The sequence below is a fragment of the Colobus angolensis genome, unplaced genomic scaffold, assembly GCF_000951035.1.
Source record: "Colobus angolensis palliatus isolate OR3802 unplaced genomic scaffold, Cang.pa_1.0 Scaffold49, whole genome shotgun sequence".
Lineage (NCBI taxonomy): Eukaryota > Metazoa > Chordata > Mammalia > Primates > Cercopithecidae > Colobus > Colobus angolensis.
Window position 1 is genome coordinate 7,531,536 of NW_012118376.1, and position 27,947 is coordinate 7,559,482.

Here is a 27,947-nt window from a genome sequence, read left to right on the forward strand (position 1 = left end):
CTTCCTTTTCACCAATAGATCAGAGATATCTGGAGGTAGCTGCCCTGGGGAATGTGTGGCCTCGTTTTGACAAATGTGGGCCTCTTAATTCATAGAGAATGATGTTAATAATTGAAAACAAATAAATAAGAAAACCTCCAAATGTAAACCCAAAGTTTGCTGCTTGTTATAATTATGTTTTTCATACTAGACTGGAAATAAGGCTATTGTGTTTTTGTTTGTAGTTTAAGCCTCTTTTTCTCTTTTTATTCCCCCTCCTTTACTTCCCCATCCCTCCATCCCACACCATCTTGTTTTAGGGGCAATATTCCCAAGAAAGGGTAGTAGTCCAAGAAATAGCTGGAGGCTGGTTGCCTGAGGTTGAGGCAAGGGCCTGGTGTGATCCCAGGCTGAGCACCAGTGGGGAACAGTGCAACCTAGCAGCATCATGGCCGGTCTTCCAGCCCGTCTGCAGCTCTTCCTGGAACACAGGCCTTTTCCTGTGTTTGAACTCACCGCCAATGGCTGTCCTACCAAAGGTAAACAGCAGCAGTCTAAGCAAACTACTCTGTTTCCAAAAGAAAGCTTTTAACTTTTCTTCTGGAGGAGGCAGGAGGGGGTTGTTTGAGGACTGGGTGGAGGAGAGAGAGGAGGTTAGACCAGAGGAAACACAACTGACCCTGGAGCCTTGCCCTGCTGTGTTTCTTTCTTTTCTTTTCTTTTCACCACTCTCATTATTTTTGGCTGGCTCCTTTGTGCGTGCTGCCTCTATTCACTGACAGCTGCTTTGAACATCAGTCATATCAGGTCATGTGCCAAGCTGTGCGCCTCTGGTCACATCGCTCTGAGGCCTCTGGTTTTTCAGCTTCAAAGTACCTCACAAGCAGCGACTCGCCTCCTTTGGGGAGGGTGTTAAAAAAAGGGGAAGCCTGAGACAGACTCATGAAACCTCTGGTGTTAAGGCTGGAAACTTCAATCTCATTTGGCAGAGGAAGAAATTAGGACCGAAGAAGAGTGACAGAGGCCTACTTCCAGGGTCTTGTGGTCAGTAAATTGAAGGATTGAGGGTAGAAGCCAGATCTGTTCTTGTCTAGTCTGAAGGTATTCTTCCCACTCTTTGGATTTCAAAACATATTTTTTAAGAAGTGTTAGCCTACCTCAAAAGTGCCTCATTGATGATGACGTTTTGAGAGTGAGACGGGTGAAGGGGTGGGGCAAGGAGGATGTCCCATGGACGGAACCATCCTCCTCCAAGTGGAGCCTCTTCTCTTTGGTCTCATTTACTCACATATTCATTCATTCAAAGTTGCTTGTTGAACAAATTTCACTTGCCAAGTGGCTTCCAGACACCGGAACACAATAGTGACCCAGCAAAGTCTGATTCCCATGAAACTTACATTCTGCTGTTTGAATTTGTTTCCAAAGAGGATTATTTTTTGGTGAAAGAGTTCTGTTGATTTTTTTTTTCTCCTTTAAGGAAAATAACATCTTTTCAACATCTAGCCTTCACAGTATTAACTGGTATTTGTTAAGCACTTGCAACACTAAGTATAGTCATCATCTGAAGCAAATTAGCTGGTGAGCTTCTAACCTGTGGTAATGTAAAATCTATAAAGAATAGACACCTGAAAAGAGAATTTGCCTAGACAGCATCACCTCCACTCACTAAAAATATGGAAAAGAAATAAACAAGTCGATGGCATAGATGGTGAGTTGAACTCCTGTGGCTTGTAGTCTACAAAGGGACTCAATGCATTCACTTTTTTGTTATCCCATATATGATATAGGGTGGTGAAAAAATATGTGACTGTTTTACAACAGACCTCCTTCATTGGTGGTGTGGTGAAGGCGGATGCAGCAGTTAACAGCCTTAGTTAGTTTCAGAGTCAAACTTTGAGAGCCACCCACCTGTGACTATTCCTACCTGGGATTTTTGGTTTGAAAAGTTAGAGCCAAAATTGTAAACTAGCAGCCTCCCAGCTGCTGAGTTTATCACTTATCTTTTACTGCATAACAAATTATACTAAAACGTACTGGTTTTAAAATAAATGTTTATTATAGTTTCTGTGGGGCAGGAATTCAGAAACAGCTTATCTGAGTGGTTTGACTGAGAAGCTCTGATGAGGTTGCATTCACTGTGGCAGGGGCTGCCATGGTCTAAAAGTGTGACTGGGCTGGATGCTGGATCCATTGCCAAGACAGTGCACTCAAAAGGCTGTTAGTGGGAGCCCTCAGTTTCTCTCCATGTGGCCCTCTCCATAGATTACTTGGGTACCTCATGACATGGCTGCTAATTTCCCCCCAAAGCAAGCAATCCAAGAAAGTGTAAAAAAGGAGGGAACCCCAATGCCTTCAATGACTGTGTCTTCTAAGTCCCTTACTGTCACTTCCGCCTTATCCTGCTTTTATGTCCAACTCACACTGAAAGGACAGGTAATTAGATGTCATCTCTCAAAGAAAGGAATATCAAAGAATTTAGAGATGCATTTTAAAACCCTAACACTAGGTCCCCTTCACATATATAATTTATTTTTTTCTTAAGTTATTTTATTTCATTTTGAGAGGGTCTTGCTCTGTTGCCAAGGCTTGAGTGCAGTGGAGCAATCACTGCTCACTGCAGCCTTAACCTCCCAGGCTCAAGCAATCCTCCCACCTCAGCCTCCCAAGTAGTTGGGACCACAGGCATGCACCACTCTGCCCAGCTAATTTTCTTATTTTTCTTCTGTAGAGACGGGTCTTTCTATGTTGACCAGGCTGGTTTCAAACTCCTGGCCTCAAGCAATTCTATGGTCTTGGCCGCCCAAAGTGTTGGGATTACAAGCCTGAACTACCATGCCTGGCCCAATTCTAAAATTTTTAAATTGTAAATTCCACATAAATATTCAGATTTTTTCTTTTCTTTTTTTTTTTTTTAAAATCTGGTCACACTAGGCCTACATGCTCACAAAGCACTTTATATCGAACACAAACTCTTCAATTTGCCATACTCCCCACCTGTATTAAACATGGCACACTTATTTAACACATGTGTGTTACCTGCTTGCATGATTTAAATAGTTGAATTTAGATCTAAGTACTGATCTAGATCTAATGAGACTGGAAGACATGGCAATGGAATTGAAGAAGGAAGAAGGCTGACCCCTGGTGTGAGCTGAATCCCAGAAGATTGGGAAATGAGACAGGTTGTAGATTTTCTTAGAGTGACAGCAACCTTGCATTACACCTGCATAGGGCTGTAGAGATGACAGGGGCAACTGGGGCAATCTGGGCATGAGGCAATAGGTCAAACAGATTTGGCAGACGTTCCTGTGACGGAACTTGACACTGAGTGTGTAGAGTCACCAGGGGAACCAGCCCCCTTTGACAGGACCATGAATGACCCAGCATGGATCAAGACTCGGTGCTGTCTTCCTAAGAGTGCCTGAGCCCTAGGTCTGGGACAACCTAAGGAAGGGTGTGGGATCCATGAAAAATAATGATACAGAACTGTTAGCCAACTTTGTCAAGGAGGGGAACTCTAACCATATTTAATTTAATGTATAAAAATAAAGAAAGTTATTTCCTGTCCCTGGTGTGTCACAAACACATAAATAAGCATTTAGAATGCTTAAAGAGAGCCTACAAGCAGAAAAAAAGTCCTTTACAACCTCTCTAGAGGAGACTGTGAAAAGGTGAGCTTCACTGAATTACGGAAATGAAGACTGCAGAATGATTGGCCTAATAATAAACCCACAGTGCACTCAAAAGGCTGTTAGTAGGAGACCTCCATTTCTCTCCATGTGGCCCTCTCCTTAGGTTACCTGAGTATCCTCAAGACATGGCTGCTAATTTCCCCCCAAAGCAAGCAATCCAAGAGAGAGTAAACAAGGTCATGCCTGTAATCCTCGCACTTTGGGAGGCTGAGGCAGGCAGATTATCTGAGGTCAGGAGTTTGAGACCAGCCTGGCCAACATGATGAAACCCCGTCTCTACCAAAAATACAAAAATTAGCTGGGCATGGTGGCGCATGCCTGTAATCCCAGCTACTAGTGGCAGCTGAGGCAGGAGGATCACTTGAACCTGACAGGCAGAGGTTGCAGTAAGCTAAGATTGTGCCACTGCATTCTAACCTGGGCAACAGAGCGAGACTCTGTCTCAAAAAAAAAAAAAAAAGAGTAAACAAAGAGGACTTGTTTTACTTTTAATATGACTACAACCACTCCCCAACTAAAAATGCCTGTTTGCTCATACCAGATATTTGGAGTTCAGACTGCATGTTCCTTGGTGGTTAAGTCCACAAGCCAGTTGTAATATGGTGAAATATGTATTTGGCCTTAGTCCCCATTTCCTGGCATACAACTCCTAAAATCCTTGGAATCTTCAAAATGATGTGTCTTTCGGTATGCTAATGAGTTGACAAGTGGCTGGCAGCCCAAGGTAGCTTCAGGATAGGGGCTGGTCACAGGAAAGACCAAGTTGTAATTACAGAGTTGGGACTCTCAGCCTCAGCCCCCCAACCTCCAGGAAGGGGAGAGGGGCTGAAAGTTAAATTGATCATCAATGGCCAATGATATAGCCAATCATGCCTGCATAATGAAGCTTTCATAACAACCCAAAAGGACTGGGTTTGAGAGCTTCTGGATGGCATGCCCAGAGAGGACATGGAAGTTCTTCCCCTCTTCCTCCATATTTTGCCCTATCCAACTCTTCATCTAGTGTTCATTGGTATCCTTTGTAATATCCTCAGTAATAAACCAGTAAATGTAAGTAAGTCTTTACCTGAGCTCTGTGAGCTACTCTAGCAAATTCATTGAACGTGAGGAGGGAGTCATGGGCACCCTGATTTGTAGCTGATTAGTCAGAAGTACAGGTGAAACAACCTGTGGCTTTTGATTGGCACTTGAAGTGGAGGAAAGTATCATGGGACTGAATCCTCATCCTGTGGGATCTGATACTGTCTCTAGGTTGACAGTGTGGACACTGAATTCAATTAAAACGCCCTACTGGTGTCTGCTGCAGAATTGGTTGATTCCTAGGTGTGGGGGGAAAACTCCCATACATCTGGTGTCAGAAGTGTTCTGTGTTGTGAAAGTATAGCAGGAAAAATGGAGTGTTTTTTCCTATATCCTCAGACCAGTTCTTAAAACCATAATGTGCTGGAACTCTGTTATAACACCAGCAATCTACCAAGTCTAACAGTTTTCTTAGAAATTTCAGCCTGGGTTCTACACAGAATGCCTAGGGTACATTTTCTCCAATGCTAGTAGTTCAAACACTGAATTCTACTCCATCCCTCCCACTTACCACTCCTGGGCTAGCTTGGAGGATGCCACTAGCTTTTTGGTGACAGCACTAGGTGCGTGTTTAAGGAAAAGGAGCTCTCTCTTGGGTGAGTGTTGAGAAATTCAGACATGGGACAATGACAGCAAGGCAAGCAGACAGGAGGCTGGGGTGGAATAAAGGCGGGCAGGCAGTCAGCTTTGGAAGCTCTGGAAATTGGGGATGGCAGGGGAATGGTAGATATTGCTGTTTGAAAGTAGGAAGCTTTCATAAGCCAGTTATTCTTAGGCCAGGCATTGCCTATATTCATTCTCCAACAGACTCTGTTCATACAACATCTGAGCGCCCGCCTTTGCAAAAATTATCACTGAGGAAATTACGACAGTGAAAGAGATCAGACCTAATTGACTCTATCTTGCTTCTAACCTTTAAGCTATCCTTGTTCATTCCTGGGCATAGGCTGAACCAACTTTGGGAAGGAATTCAGCTCATGGTTTGACTGAAACAAAATTGATAATAGCCCTTTCCGGAATAGACCCCGTTCTTGCCTGGGGACCAGTCTGCCTTTACAGGACTAACAAATTAGCTACAAGATTAGAAATTACAGTTTAGAGGTCATGTAGCCTCTGGCTCCAAGAGTCTGAACCTCCCCAGATTGCTCCTGGGGACAAAATCACTATTGTCAAGTCTAAGATCAGTGTGTGAGGTATTTTGCAAACTCTGCACTGGATGGATCAGCTGACACCATCCAGACGGGTAATGTGGCTCAACCATTTCTGCCATCCCACCCAGGAACAGAAGACAGCAAGAAGACCTGACTTCCACCCGCTGTGATTCCATCTCCAACCTGACCAATCAGCACTCCCCACTTCCCAAGCCCCTACCCACCAAATTATATTTTAAAACACTGATCCCTGAATGCTAGGGGAGACTGATTGGAGTAATAATAAAACTCCGGGCTCCCTCACAGCCGGCCCTGAGTGAATTACTCTTTCTCCACTGCAATTCCTCTGTCTTGATAAATGGGCTCTGTCTAGGCAGCAGGCAAGGTGAACCCACTGGGCAGTTGCAACATGTCCACCTATGTCTCTTGATAGGCCTTACTGGCAGGATCGAACTTAGCCTAGACTTTACAGTGGCTCATCTGCTTCCACTCTTGCCCCTCTTCATTCTTTGCACAGTGACCAAAATAGTCTTTCTGAAATGCAAACCTGATCATTCTATCCCCTTAGTAAAATCTTTAATGATTTCCCACCCTTCTCAGGATCAAGGTCACAATCTGAACCCAGACCTGTCCGACTGGCCCTTGCATGAGCTGCCCCTCACCATCTTCCCTGACTCATGCTCATTCTTGAGGTCTCAGCTGACATGCCATTTTCAGGAAGAGCCTCCTGACCTTCTTGTCCACATTTGGTCCCCTGCTATATGCTCTTGTAACTCCCAGACTTAACCTTCAGAGCACTAACCACCATGGTAACTGTTTAGGTATTCAGGTATGGTTGGTTTGATTTTTTTAAATGTATCTCTCCTCCACGAGGCAATAAAATCCAGAAGCACGTTAACCACGCCTAGCATGGGGCTTCTTGGTCCTTAAGACATGCTTATTAAAGAGCTGCCCAATGAACCTTTGTGTCTTTTATATTATAAAACATGTGGTTCTCCAATTTTAGGGAGCAGTCATTAGTTTTTACCATGCACCATGCAGTGTTAGAGAGCAAGGTAGGTTAGCTTTGTGGTTAAAAATTAGGGCTCTGAGCCAGAATTCCCTGGGTTTGAAATCTTACTATTTGTGTGGTATCAAGGAGGTAGTATGATGTCTCCATTGCTCAGTTTCTTCATCTATAAAAAGGGCAGGGGGATGGTGGATGATAATAGCACCTACTTCATAGGACTGTTGTGATGACTAAGTTGGTTTGAAGTGTGAAGTGTTTAGAAGTGTCTGACACATGGTAAGTATGTGAAAGATGTTAACCTATTCTTATTTACTCCAAATACTGTAAAAAATAGATGTGTTCTTATCCCCACTTGTCATATGAAAAAACTGAATGCATAAAATAGACTTGCTTCAATAACCTGTCTAAATGAATCCTTCATAGAATCTTTTCATGCTAAAAAAAACTTAAAAGGAAGAAAGAAATGAACATTCTCACATTTTTGAGAGTTGGGACTTGGAGGCTTTTGGGGTTTGGCAAGTTGAAGACAATAAATCAAAGAAACAAAGGAAGTTTCAAAGCAGTTTCAGTCCGGAGACTGCGCCATCCCTCCTGCACTTTGATATAACAAAACTTAGCATGTTCGTGAGAAGCCCAGAGCGGGAAGGAGAGACGTATTTTCCATCAAATCTGTAGTGGAGATGGGGAGCCGCTGGAGCGTGACTCAGAGCAGCAGGAACTAGCATCTCCAGGTTGCTGCAGGAAGTGAGAACAGTGGCTCCTAACCAGTGCCCAAGCGCCTCAGGAACTCTGCCAGTGTCTCCAAAGGCATAGCCATGTCCTCAAATCAAAGTCATTTGATTTCCTTTTTTAAATCTATGCTACGCATCCCCTTTGAGAGGAAGTGGGTGCCAAAGGATACCAAACAGAAAGACTGTGAGTCACTGGGGTGGCCAGTCTTCCTGGAGAGAGATGAGTCCTGCATCAGTCTTCTAAAAAGACATCTGGCAGGGACAGGGATATTCCTGGCAGCTCATTTGTAATGGCTCCAAACTAGAAACAATCCAATGTCTGTCTTAAGTAGAACAGACATATAAATGGTTGTATATTCACAGAATGAAACCCTATCCAGCAATGAGAGTGAATGAGCCACAACTATACTCAACAACAGGGACGAATCCCACGAATATACTATCGAGGCAAAGAAACCAAATGAAGTGCAAGCCAATACCATTTTCCTGTAGATTCAAAACCAGGTAATGTGCATCCATGTCAGGTGCTGGAAGTCAGGGCACCAGACAGAAGGTAGTGACAGGAGGGGCTTGGGGGCCTCTGCCCTCTTTCTTAATCTGAGTTCTGGCTACTCAGATATGTTCCTTTTGTGAAGTTCCCTGACTGGTACACTTATGTTTTGTGCACTTTTCTGAATAATATGTTCTATTCCAAACTTTTCTCCATTCTCTCCTAACCTGCTACCTCCATGACCTGAAGTCAAGTTAGTCTGGGAGTCAACAGATGACCCCAGAGTCTGTGTCATTGGAAACTGGTGCCATACAAATTAGGACGCTTCAGAGGCAGGATGCCATTTTGAGTAGAGCTCCTATTTCTGTGGTGCTGGTTCTGAGGGTTGGGGTCACAGCATTGTCCTCACCTTGGTTTCTCTCCTGTCCTCCTATCTAGTCCCAGGGGTGAGCAGCCCCTCTCTCTATTCAAGTGATCTCTAAAATACGCTTTGCAACATGGGGCTTCCCTGAGGGGTGAGAGCCAAGGCCATATGCCATTCCTGCTCATGTGTCTCAGCTGGATCCTTCACTTTCAGTCAGGATCCAGATAGGCCAGGACAGAACTAGAGCTCCAGTGGGCTGATCAGAAATCTCTCCTGCCAAACCTAATGGGAGGGTTGGGAATTTCTGCTCCTGACACCCAGTGGGTGGTTTCACAAGTTTTAGAGGGTGACTGCTCAGGTGATTGGCAGCATTGGGAAAGAGGGAAAAGCCTTTTCTGTGACTCTCACAGGCAGGATTGCAACGCAGTGTGAGCATGGAGCAGCTTGGCACAAGGCAGCGTTGAGAGTCCCCTGGCTAGCTGCGGGGATGATGTCTGATCCTGCCTGGATGCTACCCCATTCAGTCAAAGCCATGCAGCCTGAAATGGCACATGTCCCCATCCAGGCTGCCTGGGCGGGTCAGCTGGCCTGGAGACAACAACACAGCCTCAACGTGACAGTCCCCACATTCTGCAGACTTAAAAGGGAAATCCTTTGGATTCTGCCTGGACTCCTGGGGCTCAGCCCTGGCCTTGCCCTTGGGGCTGCAAAGAGGAATAAAAATATGGGAAGGCCTGTGTGTAGCTGCGATGGATTCTTCAAATGATCAGAGGTGGTTTCCTGCCTGCGAGGAGTTGGTACCCTGAGCTTCTTGTTCCTTGGATCCTTCCTTTCCTCTGCTGCTGATGCCCCCAACACCTCGCCCCCTCCTTATTGCTTCTCCTCACCCCACCTTACTCCCATGGATGTCTGCTTTTTTTATTGTGAATTTCAGCTCCCTGCTTGTTTCACCTCCGGTTACTCAAAGGTTTGCCCCAGTGTTGCTCCCCCTTTAAAAGACTCCATTCCTAGGCCTTCCTGCTCCATTCTCTCATGCCCTTCTCTGGCTTTCTCGGATTTTCATTTTCATTTCCCTTCCCATTTCTACAAAGGCAGGATGCAGAGGAAGGCCAGCAGAGGGCAAAGAGCCCGAGAGCCAGGATCAGGAGACAGGAACATGTTGGCGTGTGGCTATGGGCAAACCATAGAGACTGTCTCTGGTCATCCGTGTTCCCCACTGTTGGTGCGCCTGGGTCACCCAGGCCAGAACTCCAGTGCTGTGGGGTGTGCCAGCGTTGGTGCTGTGGTGGATGCAAAGAATGGGACTCTGCCCTGGCTTGTGCACACCTACTAAGTAACAAAATCTTCATGTCTCTCTCTAATACACACACACATATTCAGGTAACTAGATAGAGAGATAGATAGATATGTAGCTAGATTAGATAGATGATGGATGGATAGATAGATAGATGATAGATAGATAGATAGATAAATAGATAGATAGATGATAGAAAAAATGTGTCAGAATAAAAACATAATCCTATAGGCCAATAAGGACTCAATCAAAATCTTACAGGGTCACTGAATCAGAATCATTCTTCCCCTTAACTTACTTTCATGACTCTCTGCAATCAGGTGTATCTGTTCACCCTGTTTTTTCCACAATTGAGTGAAATGAGGAAGTAGTGTAAGGCTGGTTTTTCTTTTGCTGCCACAAAGGTCTACACAGTGGCTGGTTCCTGTTCACAGTGAAAATGGTCGTAACCAGATGAATGAGGGACACAAGAGACATAACACAAATCAGAGAAGTTAAAATCGAGCTTATTCCTATATGCAACTAAACCTAAGCAGAGCTCATGCCTGCCTGCTGAAGCCCCAAGTCTTCTAGGTTGATAAAGGGTACGCCCTCCATTTTCTCTGCTCCTGCCTTCCCCATCTTTTTTCAAACACCGTGGCTGATTTATCTAAGCCCTATGCTGCCTCGCAGTATTTTGAAAACAAATTAGAAAGCTCCTTCCAGTTTTCCAGAGGTGATTAAATCCAAGAAGCCTTAGGAATGTAGAGGATAGAATAATATAAACAACAGATCTGAGATAACCATGTCCGGCGGCAGTTGCGGTTAGTTACTTCTTTTCCTTTTTCGTCCATCAGTGATGGAAGCTGGATTGAGTCCACTGCATAAAGTTTGGTGGGCATAAATCTGCTATTTGATCCTGGAAAAACTCTGAGGATCTAGAGTCAGTGAGGAATTGCAGCAATGCTGGTGTTTCAAAGGGCCTAGGAAAAGCCAGGAGTCCTGGCTGACCAGCCCCGACACTGTCTTACAGGCTGCAGGTTTACCTCGGTTAGCACAACAGGCCAAGCTCTCCCTTGCTCTAAGTCGACATGATATGATTTGTTCCCTTTCGGCTGTGTCAGTTCTGCAAACCAGATACCAGCGGCTGCAGGCTCAGGAGAGCCTGCCTGTCTGGAACACCGTTTGTTTGGACAAGACAGGCCGCTAAGGCGTTTCATCTCTTTAAAACTCCCAGGGCAGACGGCATATTTGAGGAATTCCTTTTTTCAAAGATTTTTTTTTTTTCTTTTGCCCCTTCCAACATTTTGTTTAAGAGAAAATGAGATGTCTATCTTCTGTTTCCTTATTTTTTTTCAGGAAAGCAAAGGGTTGTTGACTTCCTCCCTCTCCCCTCCCTTCCTTCCTTCTTCCCGAAGGTACTCATCTGAGAAAAAGAGAACGAAGTATTGTTCCTGTTCTCTTTCTTAAGTCATTCGAAACACTGTCCCTGCGAGTTCTTTAAGTTCCCTGCAATCTGTACACAAGAGAAAGAGGGAGAGAGAGAGGGAGAGAGACAGAGAGAGCAGGGATCAGGTAAAGGAGTGGGGCTGCTGCAGCCATTCAGACCTCAGGAGCTGGTAAGTTACCCATGCAATCATTTCTGCTTCCATTTCAAGGTTCCTGGGTGGATACTGCTGTGGGCATCTTCAACAGAAAATACCTTACTGGGTATAGTCCTTAACCAAAGGATATGAGTGATAGATGGCCCAGAATTTAAGCTAATACTTTTTTTTTGGGAAGAGAATACTGATGCTTTGCAGAGCTAAGGCTGGCAAAACTAGAAATAGAATTACATTGGGACTAAGGAGGACACTGCGTTAAATCTGAATTTTGGCACAGATCATGTGGCTGGGTGAACCAGGAGCCACTGGCATATGAGATGTGTCCCGCTGGAGAATTTGCTTTTCCTCAGTACTGTGTCCTGGGAACCTTATCAGGGTGTCTGTCAAGGACTGTGGGTTTGCTCTGGGGTTTTTGTTAACACGTTGCCTGGATTGAGGTGCCCTTCTCCTGTTCTTTTCTTTCCATTCAGCATCCCCCTAAAGGAGGACTGTTAATTGTTGTATGATGGTTATTCTGCATCACTGAAGTAGGAGGGAAAGAGAGAAGGGAATGTCACTTGGAAATACTTCTGCATGTGGGGAGCTTATGTGTTCAGGTTCTCCACGCGGGTTGGGTGTAAATTTATTATTCTCTGTCAGTGGAAGATGTCATCTGCCACACGATAGAAGGCAAAGGTTTTGGGGCATACAGCTTTAGTTTTGGAAAACGATATGCAGCTAGAATGGGAGGATTAAGATGGATTGTTTATGTCAGTAGGTGGGAAAAACTAAGTTATAGACGCAATTGAAAAACATTCACCCAGCGCCTGGTTTTCCAAGCACCAAATACGGCATAGCAAGCTAGTCAAGCTTATATACACAACTAGTTTTTAAAAGTCTAACTTGCTTCGATTAAATTTGTCATAAAGGATAATGTTACCAGGAACCCATCATCACAAGCCATGAGGGAGCCGAAATCATGTTGTCAAAAATAGCTTAGCAAGGTCACTCTGAGAGACTCATTATGTTTCCCAATATTGATACTTTAATTCAGAGAGATGTCGAATGGATAAAAGCCAATGGCCATGTATACTTTTAAAAAATATTCACTGCTGTGAAATTTACTGATTAAAATCATCTGGGATGTGAAGAATAAGATAAAAATAGCTGGACTCTCATTTTTAAAATTAATTTGTCTAGACTATGCTTTAACCACATTCAAGTAATTAATCTTTATTCAAAATTGAACCATCATCTTACTAAGGATGAGAAAACATGATAGAACTAGATTGTGATGTAGCTTTTGTTCCATTAGTCAGACCTCTTTTTTCTTCTCCTTTTTTAAAGAGACTTTCTTTAGGAGCACCTTAAAATGAGCAATGTAAAGAGACGTGAATAGTGTTTGCCAGTTTGCGGATGCAAAATTATTCTAATAACAATTGAAAATTTTTTACAGCTACTCTACCACCTCCCTAACTACTCCATTTTCATAGATCTTCAGATCAAAAGGTAGCTGGAATAGATTGTCGAGGGCATTATTGCATCATTTATCAGCAACTGTGGCCCCAGAAGAAAATGCAGGTCCGCGATCTTGACTTGCTCCTTTCAGTTTCATTTCTCTTGATAATGTATTGAATTTTGTGCTCAACAAAAACAACATCACAGAACACATTCTAGTTTTATTGAGTAAAAGCATCAGATGCAACACAATAGGAAACAAATGACAGCAGAGTCATTTGTTAAAGACAAGGAAGGCAATTAAATTAAAGACAAGGAAAGCACAAGGTGGGTAGGCCAGTGGCTCAGAAAACAGCCCCAATGCTAGCATGAGTATTCACTGTGGCTTGAGATTAAGAAGCTGAGGATATGCAGTTTTCTTTTAAAGAAGAAAGTGTATTCAATATTTCCATTTAAGTTGCTAAGTCATTGCTGTGAAAATATTTCTTGAATACCAGGGGAAAAGAATTTTGGCTACCCGAAAAATAAAAGCCATCGACTAGTTTAGTCTAAGTCACTACCACTCAATCTATCTTTACTCACTCAACTCCAAGGAGTGAGTTGGCATTTGTGGAAACTTCCAGTGTGTGATTCTCTGGGGGTCATCAGAGGGCTCTTTTGTGATATCATTGGGGGAATTCCATTTTGAAGTGATCCAGAATTTGAGACACACAATATTTTATTCATTAATTTCTGCCAAAAATGTACACATAACTAAATTACAATTTCTTATACACATTCTAAATTACGTTAGAATGTGTGTCCTGATCTGTGTACTGGGATGTGAGTCAAATTAGAGTGAGTAGAGCACAGGCTCTGTTGTTATACTAATTTTGGTTTGAATTTCAGCTTCGTTGCCTACTGATTATGGCCCTCAGGGCAGGTATTTAACTGTTCTAAGTCTCAGTGCCCCCAAATGTAAAATTGCATCAACATAATGGAGTTGTGAGGATTAAATACAACTATTGACATAAAACACTTAACATAATGTTTGGCAAGTAGTAGGAGTCAATCAGTGTCAGTTATATACTTTTTAAGAGTCATATATTAACACTTAAGAGTACTGTGTTTTGTTAATACAGAGAATAGAATGAGTCTCCTATAATCTGTGTCATTATTCTTGCTTGATACTCTATCAAGGATCTAACAGAGCAGATATTATTCCTCACAGCATTAGAGTTGGGCACACATTGAGTGAAGACATTCTGAACTCTAAATTCTTATAAAATAAAAGAGTGTAGAGTTTAGTACATTGATATTCATCTTCACTAGTGGCAGAAATGGCAGATTTAGCTTCATTGAATGCAGCTATATTCAACACAGCTCAATGCAGGGGCAAGTTTGTCTTGGGATAAAAGTTTTCAACTTAGATGAACGTGCAAAGAGACTTCAGTTATATTGTAGACATTTTATTCTCCCTTTCACCCACTTCCCCAACTGCTTGAGCTCTGTGTTATTGGTGACCTTTTCCCTGGTTGTGGAGGGCTGGAGACACTTTTTTTGGAGACCATCGTGGTTGTACCATGACTCAGCTAAAGAGAAAAGGACTTAAAGTGACACATTCTCCTCCTGCCCAGGGCTGAGCACACTTGGGGTTCTCTCTCCTCAAACATTCTAATAGTGAGCCACTCACCTTCACACAGAGAAATAGAACACTGTATCACCATGGGTGTGCGTGTGTATGCGTGTGTGCGTGTGTGTGCGTGTGTGTGTGTGGTGCCTGATTGATCCAACTGCTATTTTTCTTTCACTCTAAACTTTAAGACCTGTATGACCGTTAGTTTGTCAAGTAATAATGATGCTTTTTCTTAGGTCTTAGTTAAATTTCTCTCCACTTTCCAAAAGCAAAACACACAACAGCAAAAACAACAAAAAAATCTACCACCAATAACCAAAGCCATTCAGGTCCTTTTGTTAGACTGAGAGCTTGTGATACAACAGATACGTATTTGGACACTTAACCTTAGGGACAAATCGAAGCTGAGTTGTTCTGCACTAACGTGCAAAAGGTGCCCTCTCATGTGGTTTGGTGGAGTAGAAAAAGACCAGATTGGGAGTCAGAACGCTGCTGTTCTCATCCAATCTCTGCATTTCCTAGATGCATGACTTGACAGGTTTCTTTACTTGCTTGGACCTCAATTTTCTCATCTGTGAAATGACAAAATGGGATAAATAAGTAATTTTCGAGGTGTGTGTGTGTGTGTATGTGTGTGTATTAGAAGTCACCTGGGGGCTTGTTTACAGTTTCCTCCTGCCCTACCCACTTCATGGGATGATCTATGAGACTCTTGCTGACATGCTGTGATTCTCTAAAATAGATGGTCAATGTCTTTCTCCGTCTTCTTCAGGGTGGCATTAACTGTAACTGCTCCTTTGAAGAGCCATGCTTTCAAATGGAATTCCTATTCAGCACTGGATGTTCTCTCTAGAAGGTAGTTCTGAGTATATCAAATGTTATTTTAGAAGCTATTAGTATTATGAAATAAGGAATGTCCTAGCCGGTTGAGCAATCTGATGATAATGATCAATGTTCTAGAACTATATGTAAATCACAAGATCAATTACTTAGATCTGTAAACGTTATAAATCAATATAAATAGCACTTTTTTTTTGAGACAGAGTCAGGCTCTGTCACCCAGGCTGGAGTATAGTGGCACAATCTCAGCTCACTGCAACCTCTGCCTCCCAGGTTCAAGCGATTCTCCTGTCTCAGCCTCCCGAGTAGCTGGGATTACAGCTGCCTGCCACCGCGCCTGGCTAATTTTTTGTATTTTTAGTAGAAACGGAGATTCACCATGTTGGTCAGGTTAATCTTGAACTCCTGATCTCAAGTGATCCACCTGCCTCGGCCTCCCAAAATGCTGGATTACAGACATGAGCTACTGCGCCCTGTTGAATAGCACTTTTTGATTTATCCATTTCTATATTATTTGCATCTTAGAGTGAGCATGTATTTGTTAATCAAGAAAAACACAGATACTAAGCTTTTTCTATTCCCTTTAAAAAATATTAGTAGATTCTATCTCATAAGGTTTTGTTTCTTAGTTTTTTACAATGTGTGCTGAGATGAGCCTATTTTACAAGTTAGATCCTTGTCCCTAATTTAATGGTAATGTAGAAAGGCAAAAAGATTGATAATGGTGTTTGAAAAACCAGCATTCACACATCATATTGTATGCTTCAGTTATAAGGAAAATACAAACCTTATAGAAAAAGTTGTTCTAATTTTCCTGATTTGGTTTTTACCTAAATCACTCATTTTTTTCTTGTATGATTATATGGATAATGAAATAAAGCAGCAATGGACACAGATCTCCCTCTGACAGTAACATAGAAGCAACAAATAATTTTAATGTGCACCCTTAGAAACAACTAGCCTAATGATGTCTGTTCTTTTTGACTACTCAAAAACCAAATACATTTACATAAAGCAACGGTATTTACATAAAAGAATAAGAACACGTCCTCATCCAGCATTATGTGTAATATAAGGTTCACAAGAAAGTAAGCTCCACGAGGACAAGGACTTTGTTTTGTCCACTGCTGTTTGCCCAGGGCCTACAATAGCACAGAGCCTGTCATAGATGCACAATAAATATTTGTTAAATAGATGAGTTCATGAATCAGTGGGCTGTAGAGTGAAAGATGCTATCTTTATACAACGCCAAATGAAGCTGTTAATTTGTTGCAAAAAAAAAAAAAGTTAGTCAAACTTTTTTGGAGTCTAGACAATGCCAAACTGCCAGCTTGATGTATTTATCCCTCACCTGAATTGACTGGAAGTATATGGGCTTGTTCTGCTGTTGTGTGCATGGGGCTGCTACATGTGTATTAAAATGTCATCTTGGCAAGCACCCCCAACCATTCGTTCATGGGAAATTAACATTTATCAGATAGATACACAGAAAAGACTATTGTTGCATTTTATTTTCCATTTATTTTCTGGGCAGATGATGGGTTTGCAAATTGTTTTTGGCGAAAGAGAGCATGGTCATTTGTTTTTCCTTGACTAAAAGAGCTGCGAGCCAGGATCCAGCCTTGTACGAAATGTTCAGCTCTCTGGTTTGTTATAGGCAAAGGCTGTGAATCCAAGCTAAAGGAATGCCACTTGGGCTGAATTGACAAAACACCATGGGATAAATTCAGGGAGAGAAATGTGATATCCTTGCTGAGCATAATGCCCTTTCCTTTATTTAATTCAAGGCAATTGAAGAAAGCCAAAACCACTGGATCAAGGCAGTTTTATACTTACTTGGCAAATTTAAAGTGGCAAATCTACATGTCTAATACCAAAAGTTGAGATTTTAGATGATGCTTTTTACATTTAACAACATTGGGGTTCTAGGTATCTGTTAATTGGAGTAGAAACCGAAAAGGCTCTTTCTATTAACATTGATAAAATCTCTCTTTAGTGTCAAGTACCAGGGCACACAAAGATAATTCTGGACAATTCTCCTATATTCCTTTCATAGATTATGGCCCCACTCTGACCTCATTCTGTGATGGCCACTGATACTAAATGGGAGAGTGATTTACCAACAATGGAACTACCACCACCAGCGCCAGCAATTATGGAGGAGTCATTACTAGGTTTGGGGCCTCCTCAGAACTTTAGATACTTCATTTCACTTACCCCATTCTCAAGTACGTGCCTTATTCTCCTCATCTTAGAGGTGAAGAAAGGCAACCACCTTGTTTAACAGATAAACTAGAGAAAGTACGTGATTCGCTCAAGGTCAGTAAATTAATGTTGCTTGTTTTCAGTTTCCTTAGTAAGGAAAAGTGTCATCTGTAGCTAATAATTTCTTTAAAAAAATGTGTATCCTTTAAGGTAGTAGCCTTCAAACGGGGTCCAAGGACCAACAGCATGGCACCAGCTAGAAGCTTGTTAGAAATGCGGAATCAATCCCAGTTCCATCGCAGATCTACTGAAGCAGAATCAGCATTTTAACAAGATCTCCAAGTGACCAGTTGCACATTCAAGTTTGAGCAGCACTGCCTTATGGTTTTGAACTGTTGCACACAGATTGATCTGGGAATGTAGGTCCCTATTCCAAGGAGTTACAAAGCCATGTGTTAACTTTGACCTTGTCCAAGACAACATACCTCCCTGTTAAATAGTGATATTACTGGACCAGTCTCCCATCTATTCAGCTCTGAGCAACAGTAGGCATGATTTCTGTGATCTCCCCCATGAAGTTAACTCCATATCATGGGATCCTAGCACTCTCAGAGAGGAAAGGTTGATGGTATTATTTTCAGGTGCTTTCTGAGCACCAATCATCAGAGTTACCTGGGGCAGATTTCTAGGCCCTTCCCCAGATCTAACAAAGCTGAAGAGGGGACCAAGGCTTTGCTTATTATTCAAGCTACTGGCTCAGGGTAAGAAAGCCCCCAGGGAGGGTAGTGATGAGTATTTAAGGGAGATTACCCTAAAAAACAGTTTAGCTTTTTTCAGTAGCTTGAAAAAAACATTTAGAACAGTAGTGCACGCATGAGGGAACCGCAGAGTTCTTCCAGGAAGAAAAGGTGCTCTGCCGGTTTCTTCCTTTGAGTGTTTGAGAATGGGGACGAGAAATCTTGCCGTCTGCCCTGTGTCTTCCTCAGGGAGAAAGGGAGGATCCCCTTCTCTAGCATCACAGCCAAGGAGGAGACGCCAGTCCACACGCCTCCCTCTTCCCAGTGAGAAAACTCTGTGGAAAGAATCCTTAGAGTTTCCTTTGCACTGGGGACTCACCGTTCTCTCCTGGAACAGAAATCAAGAGGGGACTATTGTTGGAGGGGTGGGGGAAGGAAGCAGCACCGGAAGAGAGCGAGGGAGAGGACCGGAATCGCCTCTGGTTCGCTGAAGCCTGGACAAAATGGGGCCTCTGCCCGGATGGAGCCCATGGCATCTCTCCTGTTACTGAGGCCCTCTGGCCACCTTCCATGGAAGGGAGGTGCAGGGAGATGAGGAATTTCAGGTTTTCAGCGCTGTTTGGTGGAACACCTACCTCCATAGTGTCCACCACTTGTTTCTTGCTGTTTTTTTAGTTCAGGCATTTTCTTTCCCACAGCACAGTGGAATTTCCTCCTTTCACCCCTACTTCCAGGGAAATTTTTCAGTTGTTTTTTCTCTTTTTTAAGTACAAAGAAGGGTCTTCTAGCATTATCCTAAAAAAGGTATATATTGAACATTTTTAGGGTACCGAAGAGTTCTATGCTTAATCTATAAAGGCGCGGTTCCTGAAGTGCTAGAATTTGAATTCTTAGGATGAGGAACATGCGAACAGTTCTGAAAGGTTGCTAGCAGGTATATCCAGAATCTCACCTCCTACCTGACTTTTCAGAGATCTGGGCAAGGAGGGACTGACTATTCCTGGCATTGTCTTTCTTGACATTCAGGAAACATTCAGTGATGCAGCAGGCAGGCAAGCAGGCGTCTCCTCCAACATGGTCTGCAGCCCTCCTGGCACCCAGTGATTTCATGGCACAATCACCTGTCTCTTACTGGGGAGAAGTCTCCAGGGGCAGAGGGTTCTTCTGGTGGCAGCCTGGACCCTAGATCTATATGGGGATGTTTGTGAAGGAATAGAGACACCAGTTTTGTGGGTAACAAAGTTCTGCTCAAAACTGCATCGTTTTGCAGAAGGTAATTCCATTCCATGTGTCTTCACATCCTCCATATGTTCAGACACATCTCACTATTTAGAATGACTGACATTGGCTCTTTTCCCCCTTGAGTCTCCTAGGAGAGAAATTTCAGCATCACATCTTTAATACATGCAGTTGGGAAGGACATTTAATGGTGAGAAAATCCCATTTCAGAAGGATTAGGACATAAAATGCCAAATGTATTTGCTCTTCAAGCAATATGGATATTTTGGGAGGGGTCATGGTTTGCTGAAGTGCTATCACTATGTACATGCACCTTACACTTGTGTATACATACACACACTGCCTACACAAAATCATTGGCTCTTATAAAAGATTATGAGCCAGTGGGTTAGCCCCAAATTGTGTGACTCAAGAATGTAGTATCTGATGTTCAATCTCTTAAATTTCCAAAGAGATTTACTGTCCTAATTATATTTTTCTTAGTGATGTTAAAAAGAGTTTGAATATTGTTAACTAGTGGGGGCAGGGAGAAAATGAGAGAAGATTTAAGTGTTACTACAAGCAATTCATAAAGCACTTCATTCACTTACTGTGTGTTGTTTTGAGAATGTGAGTAACGCAGGAAAGAATGCTACTTAGAGTCAGAGAATAGAGGATTGAGTGTACATACTGACACATGAATGGAACTAAAATGCATATGGGAATTTAGTATATCATAAAAATAACATGTATATCAGTGGAGAAAGTTGAATTATGTAATTAACAAGATTGGGACAACGGGGTAGCTATTTGGAAAAAAAAAACTTATATTCCTACTTGATTTTTTAAATTAAAATAAATTCCAGATAGATCAAAGACTTAAAATGTTAAAAATAAAAATATATGTGAACTTAAAATTTTGCTTTAAAAAGTCTTAAATAAAACAAAGAAAACATAAAAACTGTAGAGTTTTTTTTTTTTTTTTTGAATTGCAGAGTAGGAAGGGCCTTTCTAGTTTTACACAGAAGCCTTAACATTTATCATGCATTTTATTGCATTACAATAAAAAGCTTCTGCAGGGCCAAAACTCAATAAACAAAGTCAAAAGACAAACAAAAAACCAGAGGAAGCATTTGCAATGTGTATCACAAAGAGCTTAGTATAAACAGAAAAATGAGCAAACGACATGAAACACATACGTCACATAAAATGAAATATAGTTGGCTTATAAACATGCACAAAATAAAAGATATTTTAGTTCATAATAAGAAGATACAAATTAAAACTATGAGATACCAATTTTTATTTACTTTATCGGCAAAGATGAAACATTTGTTAACACATTTTTCTGTGGGGTTCTGGAGAGAGCTCTCAGATATTTCTGGTGTAACTGTGAATTAGCAGAACATCTACAGAGAGCAGTTTGTGAATGTCTATCAAAATGTAACATTGACTCCTCTTGAATTTATCCTATATAAATGAGATGCAAAAAGACAGACCTACAATGCAATGTACCTGCCACAGCATTATTTGGACAGAAAATAATTAGAAATAGCACAATTGTCCATCAATAACAGACTAGTTAAATTAGTACAATGGAATATTGTGCAGACCTACCAAACGAGGGAACATAATTGAGTCCAGAAATGGACTCTCGGTATATGTTCCATTGGATTTGACAAAGGTGCCAATGAGGGGAAAACAGTCTTTTAAACAAATGATACTGAAACGATGCCATGTCTGTAACAAAAGAAAAAATGAACTTTGGCCCTTATCTCACACTATACACATATATTAACTTGGAGTAGATCATAGGCCTGAATATAAGAGTTAGAACTATAACATTTCTATAGGGATACACAGAAGAAAATTTTTGTAACTTTGGCTTAAGCAAAGATTTCTTAGTTATGACGCAAAACATGAAATACATGAAAACATTGATAAATTGGACTTTATCAAAATTAAAGACTTTTGCTCTTCAAGAAAAAGATACCATTATAAAAAAAAAAAAAAAAAAGACAAGCAACAAACTAGGAGAAAATATTTGTGAAACGTATATCTGATAAAGGACTTGTGTTAAGAATATCTGATAAAGGGCTTGTTTTATACATATTTTAAAAGTCTTAAAATTCATAATAAGGCAAACAACCCAATTTAAAAATGGACACAAATTTTGAATAAATACTTAAAAAAGATATAGAAATGGCAAATCAGCACATCGAAGATACACAGTATTGTTAGATTATGAAAATGCAAACTAAAACCACGATGACATATCACTACACACCCAGTAAAATGCCTAAAACCAAAAAGATGGAAAATACGAAGTGTTGGTAAGGACGTGGAGAAACTGAAATTCCCATATGTTGTTGGTAGGAATGTAAAAGGGTATTGCCTCTTTGGAAAACAGTTTGATAGTTTCTTAAATAGTTAAATATATGCTTACCATACAACTCGATCATTTTACTCCTGGATAACTACACTCAAAAACTGAAATCACACATTCCCATGAAGACTTGTGTGCAATGTTCACTGCAGCATTATTCATAATGCCCCCAACTGGAAACAATCCAAAGGCTCATAAATTGGTGAGTGGAGAAGCAAAAGCTGGTTTATCTATGCAGTGGAATACTACTCAACAATAAAAAGGAACTATTGACATATGCAACAATGGATGAATCTCAAAATCATCATGCTAAGAGAAAGAAGCCAGACACAATATTATTAAAGGAACCAGACACACAGTAAATTTTGAATGATTTTGTTTATAAGAAATTTCGAAAAGCACAAAACTATAGAGACAGAAAGTAGATTAGTGCTTTCCTGGGACCAGGGGTGGGAGCAAGATCGGCTGCTAATGGACATAATGGAACTTACTGGAGTGATGAAATTATTCCAAAATTGGATTTTTTGATGGTTGCACAACTGTATAAATTTTCTAAAACACATCATACTGCATATTTTAAAACACATGAATTGTATATCATGTAAATTATACTTCAATAAAACTGTTTAACTTGAAAAAAAAAGAGGCAGCTTTATAAGTTCTGATAAGGGAGCAATCTCCAACCTGTATAGTTAAGTTAAAAGGCCAAGGTACTTTAATTCTACAGAGTGCTATCATTTTTGTTAAAAAAAGAAAGAAAGAAAGAAAAAAAAGTGTATTTTTCATGTGTATAGAATATCTCCAGAAAGATACAATCGACTTGCTGATAGAATTTACCTTTGGACGAGGGAGTAGGCTGGCTGGGAGACAGGGATGTAAGGAAACATTTAACTATACTTCCTTTTTGTACCAGGGTGGGGTGGGGTTTTTGAGACCCATGTGAGCCATATCAGCTCTTTTATAGTGGGCACATGTCTGAGCCTTTGTTTTCTCATCTGTAAAATAAAGCCGATCTTTAAAGATACTTCTGATTTTAAGTACCATGCTCTGAGAATTTCTTTAGGGATGAGCATCTCTCACCTGCCAACATTCCTCTCGTTCTTTCCCTGCCAGCATGTCACCAAATGCCACATATAAAACCACAACCAAAGGCTTTGTTCCTTTTCATTCAGTTGCCTCTCAGTTTATTGGGGCCATGTTCTCTTGTCACATATGTAAAATATGTCAACCATGGTGAAACGGCAGCCTAGAAAGCTAGGGGCAAACACACAAGACAGTATACAGTATACAGGAGCAGTTACAACCATGTCCTAGGGGCAGCTGCTTGAGATGAAACCCCAGCCACCTCGCTTGCTAGCAGCGTGACCATGGGGAGTTCACCTGTGCGGTTTCTTCATCTGTATAACAGGTATAAAATAGAATCCCCTCTTTGGGTAGGAATTAAGAGTGATAATTCATGTAATTAGTAATATTAAATAAGCAGTTAGCCCTTTTAATTATTAATCTGAACTCCCCTACTCATGGGACCAGGAGCTTTCCTGGGAGTGGGGGAAAGAAAGGCATGTCAGTTAACAGGTTGTATATTCATTACCACTGTGAACTGGGGGTCCTGGCAGGGACGAGATGGCTTATTTTTTCACGCAACAACCCAAAGGGAGAGGCTGGAGTAAATTCTGCTCCCCACAAGCCAATATCAATGAGGGAAACTTCTTCAAGAAACTTCTTCCAAGATTCTATCTCCTGGAGTCAGTTTCATCCTGAAAATGTGAAGAAGGCAAGCTGTAAAACTACAAGATTGTGACATTATGCGGGGGGTTGAGCCAGTTAAGTTACAGTGAGTTTCAGTTTACATGATAAATGTGCCTTAAATTACATTTGGATTAAAATAGTACTGAATATTAATATGGGGACACTTGCATAACCTCCTTGCCATGGTAGTCATTCGACAAAAATGAGTTGTTGCTTCAAATCAAACGAAACCGAGTCAAATACCTCTAATTACCATGATATGTGCATGCTCCTGTTTCCCAACTTCAGTCTCAGTGCACAAGCAAGGGTTTTATCTAAATCCAGACAATTATCTGTGAATCCCTGTAACTTCAAGGGTCTCAGTCATGGATAGTAGCCCTCCTGACACCAAAAAAAAAAAAAAAAAAAAAAAAAAAAAATCTGACAGCTTTTAAAGGAGCTGAATTTCCCCTGTGTGTATAAGGTGATAGCAGACTCCTTTTCATGATCAGATCACATTTTAGAACCAGATTCTAGAAGGCACAGATCAGTTTAGTGGTTGCTCTGCTTAATAATTCTTTCGTGTCTGTCTTCTCTTCTTAACTACATCAGAACTGTGTTTGTCAGGGACCGTATTTTAAATGATGTTTGTACTCTCTAGGACAAGAGGCTCTCCAAATTCTTGCTGGTCTCACATTAATTCTTTCAGATCCTTTGAAGAAATAACAGCTCTTATTATCCCTATTTTAGAGATGAGGAAACTACAGCTCAGAGAGAGTAAAGGATTCGGCTGAAGTCATATAGCTCCATGGATCTGAAGGGGAATGTAGAGTTATTGCAAAGAGTCTGTACATAGATGTCAAGTGCTTAATGTTTTTGGACTGACTAAATAATGGTTTAGAAGTATATGGACCTCTGTTTATGTTATAATATATGTTATGTTATGGTTATGTTACAGTAATTAACGCATTCATTGATTAAATATAAATTTTAAGACTGGGTATAGTAGCTCATGCCTGTAATCCCAGCACTTTGGGAGGCCAAGGTGGGCGGATCACAAGGTCAGGAGTTTGAGACCAGCCTGGCCGACATGGTGAAACCACACCTCTACTAAAAATACAAAAAAAAAAAAAAAAAAAAAAAAAAAGCTGGGCCTGGTGGCTGACACCTGTAATCCCAGCTACTTGGGAGGCTGAGGCAGAGGAATTGCTTAAACCCAGGAGGCAGTGGTTGCAGTGAGCTGAGATCATGCCACTGAACTCCAGCCTGGGCAACAGAGCAAGACTTTGCCTCAGGAGAAAAAGAAAAAAAAAATGCTAATGTTACTGAATTCAAAATAGCTTTTATTTCGTATTTTTCTAACTTATTAGTAAGGTGCAAAATGGGTTTATTTTTTAAACTTACAAGAGGTCCTTGATCTGAGAAGTCTGGAATCCGCTGAAGTAGACCAAAGCTAGGGCTCACTAACAAATTGCAGAAGGTGTGTTTAGAAGAATCTAGGTGTTCCGGTAGCAAAGAACATTTCTATTCTTCAGTTGCTACCTATAATAGGTTTGCATACTTGATCAAAGTCTAGAAAATGGTGGAAGTATTGATCATCATTGTTTAATTTCTTCCTTCATCTAACGACTATCTCCCAAAAAACTTCTAATTCTTTCCTTTATTATCTGTGTGACCTTGGGAAATTTGCTTAACTTATTTGTGTCCTAGTTTCCTCATTGACAAGGTAAGGAGAATAGTAGTACTTACCTCAGAGGGTGCTGTGATGGTCACATGAGTTAATGCCTGTGATGTCTTTAGCATATTCTTGTCACATAGGAAATACCCAGCAAATATTATTGTTGCTGAATACTTGAGACTGTTTTTGACACATAGTTGGGGCTCAACAGACATTTTTGGAATGATTTAGTAAATAAATGAAAATGTGAAGTAGGAATAAGGGCAGTTCTGTATATATAATTTTTTAATTACATTTCTTTGGTCACAGGCAGGCAATTAGGACAGCTGTTTTGTGCCGAGGCTACATTTGGGGAATATTCATTTCGGTGAGCTCAAGCTAGAGAGCTGATGATGTTTCTGTATTTTCTGGCCCAGCAGACTTCAGAGGTTTATCAGCTTTATCTACTAGATGTATCACAACATGCATTTAAGGGATCAGGCAGGAAGAATTTGGGCTTGGAACTGATGTGAAGTAAAGGCTTTATTCCTCATTAAAAACCGTAAGAGGAAACAAGGCCATTAGACTCTTCAAATGGGAGAAGAGAAGCGACGCTTTCTTGCCACAAACCAAAATACTGAGGACCACAGCTGTAAGAAGGTCAAAGGAAGTTAGAATGACCTTTCATAGCAGGCTGAATGTTTAGCCAGCTTAAGATTTTACTTTCAGATCATCCCAGGGATAGCTATTTGGTTTACTACATAAACAACCTTCTAGCCTTATAGAAACAGTTGTTTTTGCTTTTGTTTTGTTTTTGTGAGGTTTTGAAAGTAGGAAAAAAAGAACCTATTGCTTGACTTTAAAAGATGAGCTGTCCTGAGTTTCAGCACTGGCTGACATGGTTGGTTTTTGTTATTGCTGTTGTTGTTGTTTGTCGTTTAACAAAGGTATTTGGCAAATGGGCCAATGAAGAAAATATCAGTTTCTCAGACTCCACTGCTTCTTCCAAGACTAAGCAGTAATCAGATGACAAGTCATAGTGATGATAGCAGCTAGTGCTCCTTGGCACTCCACGTTGGGGAGGCCCTGTGCTGATGCTACAGACACTAAAGTAAGACCCATTTTCTGCCTTACAGAACTTTCTAGGCATAGTTACAATAAGGGACATTAATATACTTCCCTGTCACCTATATTCACTGATCCCGTGTCTACCCACTGGAATCAAATAAAATAAATCAAATTCTTTTCAATGTCAGCTCTTAAGTATTTAAACATAAGCCATCAAGAATCTAGGTCTCCAACACACTTCCTTATTAACATGCTAGGGAACTCCAGCCATCTAAGTAAGGTATGGTTTTATGTCTCCTCACCAGTAGGTCACATTGCTTTGCACACTCTCTAATTTGCTCCTCACCATAATGTTTGACCCAGAACACTCCTCCACCACCACCATTCCAGTGGTTTTGGCCAGTACAGAGTGGAGCTGGGCTCTCCAGGGCGAATATTCAGTATTCAGGGTCATAGCAACTGCTGGAATTCTTCCTCAAAAAGCCCAGTGAAGGGACCTGGAGTAAATAAATAAGAAACTTGAAATAAAATGGTTGATTTTCTTTATTATATTTTTAGATCCCCAGCTCTAATCTTGTCCTAGGTCTTCCTCCTTTCTCTGTAGAACCATGAGAATATTTTCTTACCAGTGTTGTTAGGCAAACCAAATACTAGTATACTTGCCATTTATTAAGTGTCTTTTTCTGGCATCCGGTGTTTTAAATTTATTATTTTATGAAATCTTATAATAACCAGGCAAGTTGGGTTATTATTATTTTTTATCCCCATTTTCCATAGGAGGAAACTGTGGCTTAGAGATTAAGTAACTTGCCACAGTTCTAGAATTCAAACCCGGGGCTGCCTAACTCCCAAGCTTCTGCTCCTTCTCACAAATCACTCAGTGTCTCTGTGATATATTAATAACATACTTGGACATACTTAGTACTTTGGCTGGACGTGCTAAGTGCTCAATAAATGTTAGTTTCCCTTTTTCTCATCATCCTTCCAAATAATCACATGCAACCTAAAAATGAGGAAGAGGGCTTAGAGTGGACACAAGTGTGTGCCAGGTTCCCAGAGTGGTCAGATAACATGAATTCTGCAGTGACGTGCCTTTGGCCATGTACACCCCTTCTGTGGGGCTGTGGGCCAGCCCTACATCTATTAACATGTACTAGGCCAACTCGTTTACTATCAAGGAATGTCTGGCAGTTCTTTCTAACCAATCCCTACCCCATATAGTTTCTCCTTATTTCTTCAAATAATTCTATGCACTCCCTAAACCATTCCATTAAATCCAGTGGGTTTTGAGAGCTCCACAGCAGCTCAGAGCTGGCCCTGTCTTCTTTGGACTCAGAGTCCACAGGTCAGGGAAAGATGTAGATAGCGCATGCCATCATGGAGAAGAGGGTCTCAGGGCAGGCTTCTCTTTGGCTCCTCCTACCATTGCTGGGGGTCTTTGCGCTCTTCTGAGAGCTGCATACTATGTTACTTACAGCAACTATCATGCTCAAGTTCAGTAGTTCTCAACTTGGGGCAGTCCAGTGCCTACAGAGGTATTTGAAAATAGGGAGGGTGCTTCCTGGTTTTCACAAGTACTAAGGGGCACTTTTGGCATCTAGTGGCTGGGGGTGGGCAGGGATGCTAAAATCCTGCAATGCACACAACAGTCTGGAATGATGAAAAATGGACCCCAGGCCAGGC

At 41.3% G+C, this 27,947-nt stretch overlaps 1 protein-coding gene across 1 annotated transcript in view; it reads left to right on the top strand.

Annotated features, from left to right (window-relative positions):
• Nucleotides 1–10,906: 10,906 nt before the first annotated feature.
• Nucleotides 10,907–27,947, top strand: part of ZNF366 (zinc finger protein 366) — a 64,894-nt gene continuing 47,853 nt past the window's right edge. Inside the window, exon 1 of the mRNA XM_011959282.1 lies at nt 10,907–11,388. The gene's annotated coding sequence lies outside the window, so the exon portion shown is untranslated. The remainder of the gene's footprint in view (nt 11,389–27,947) is intronic.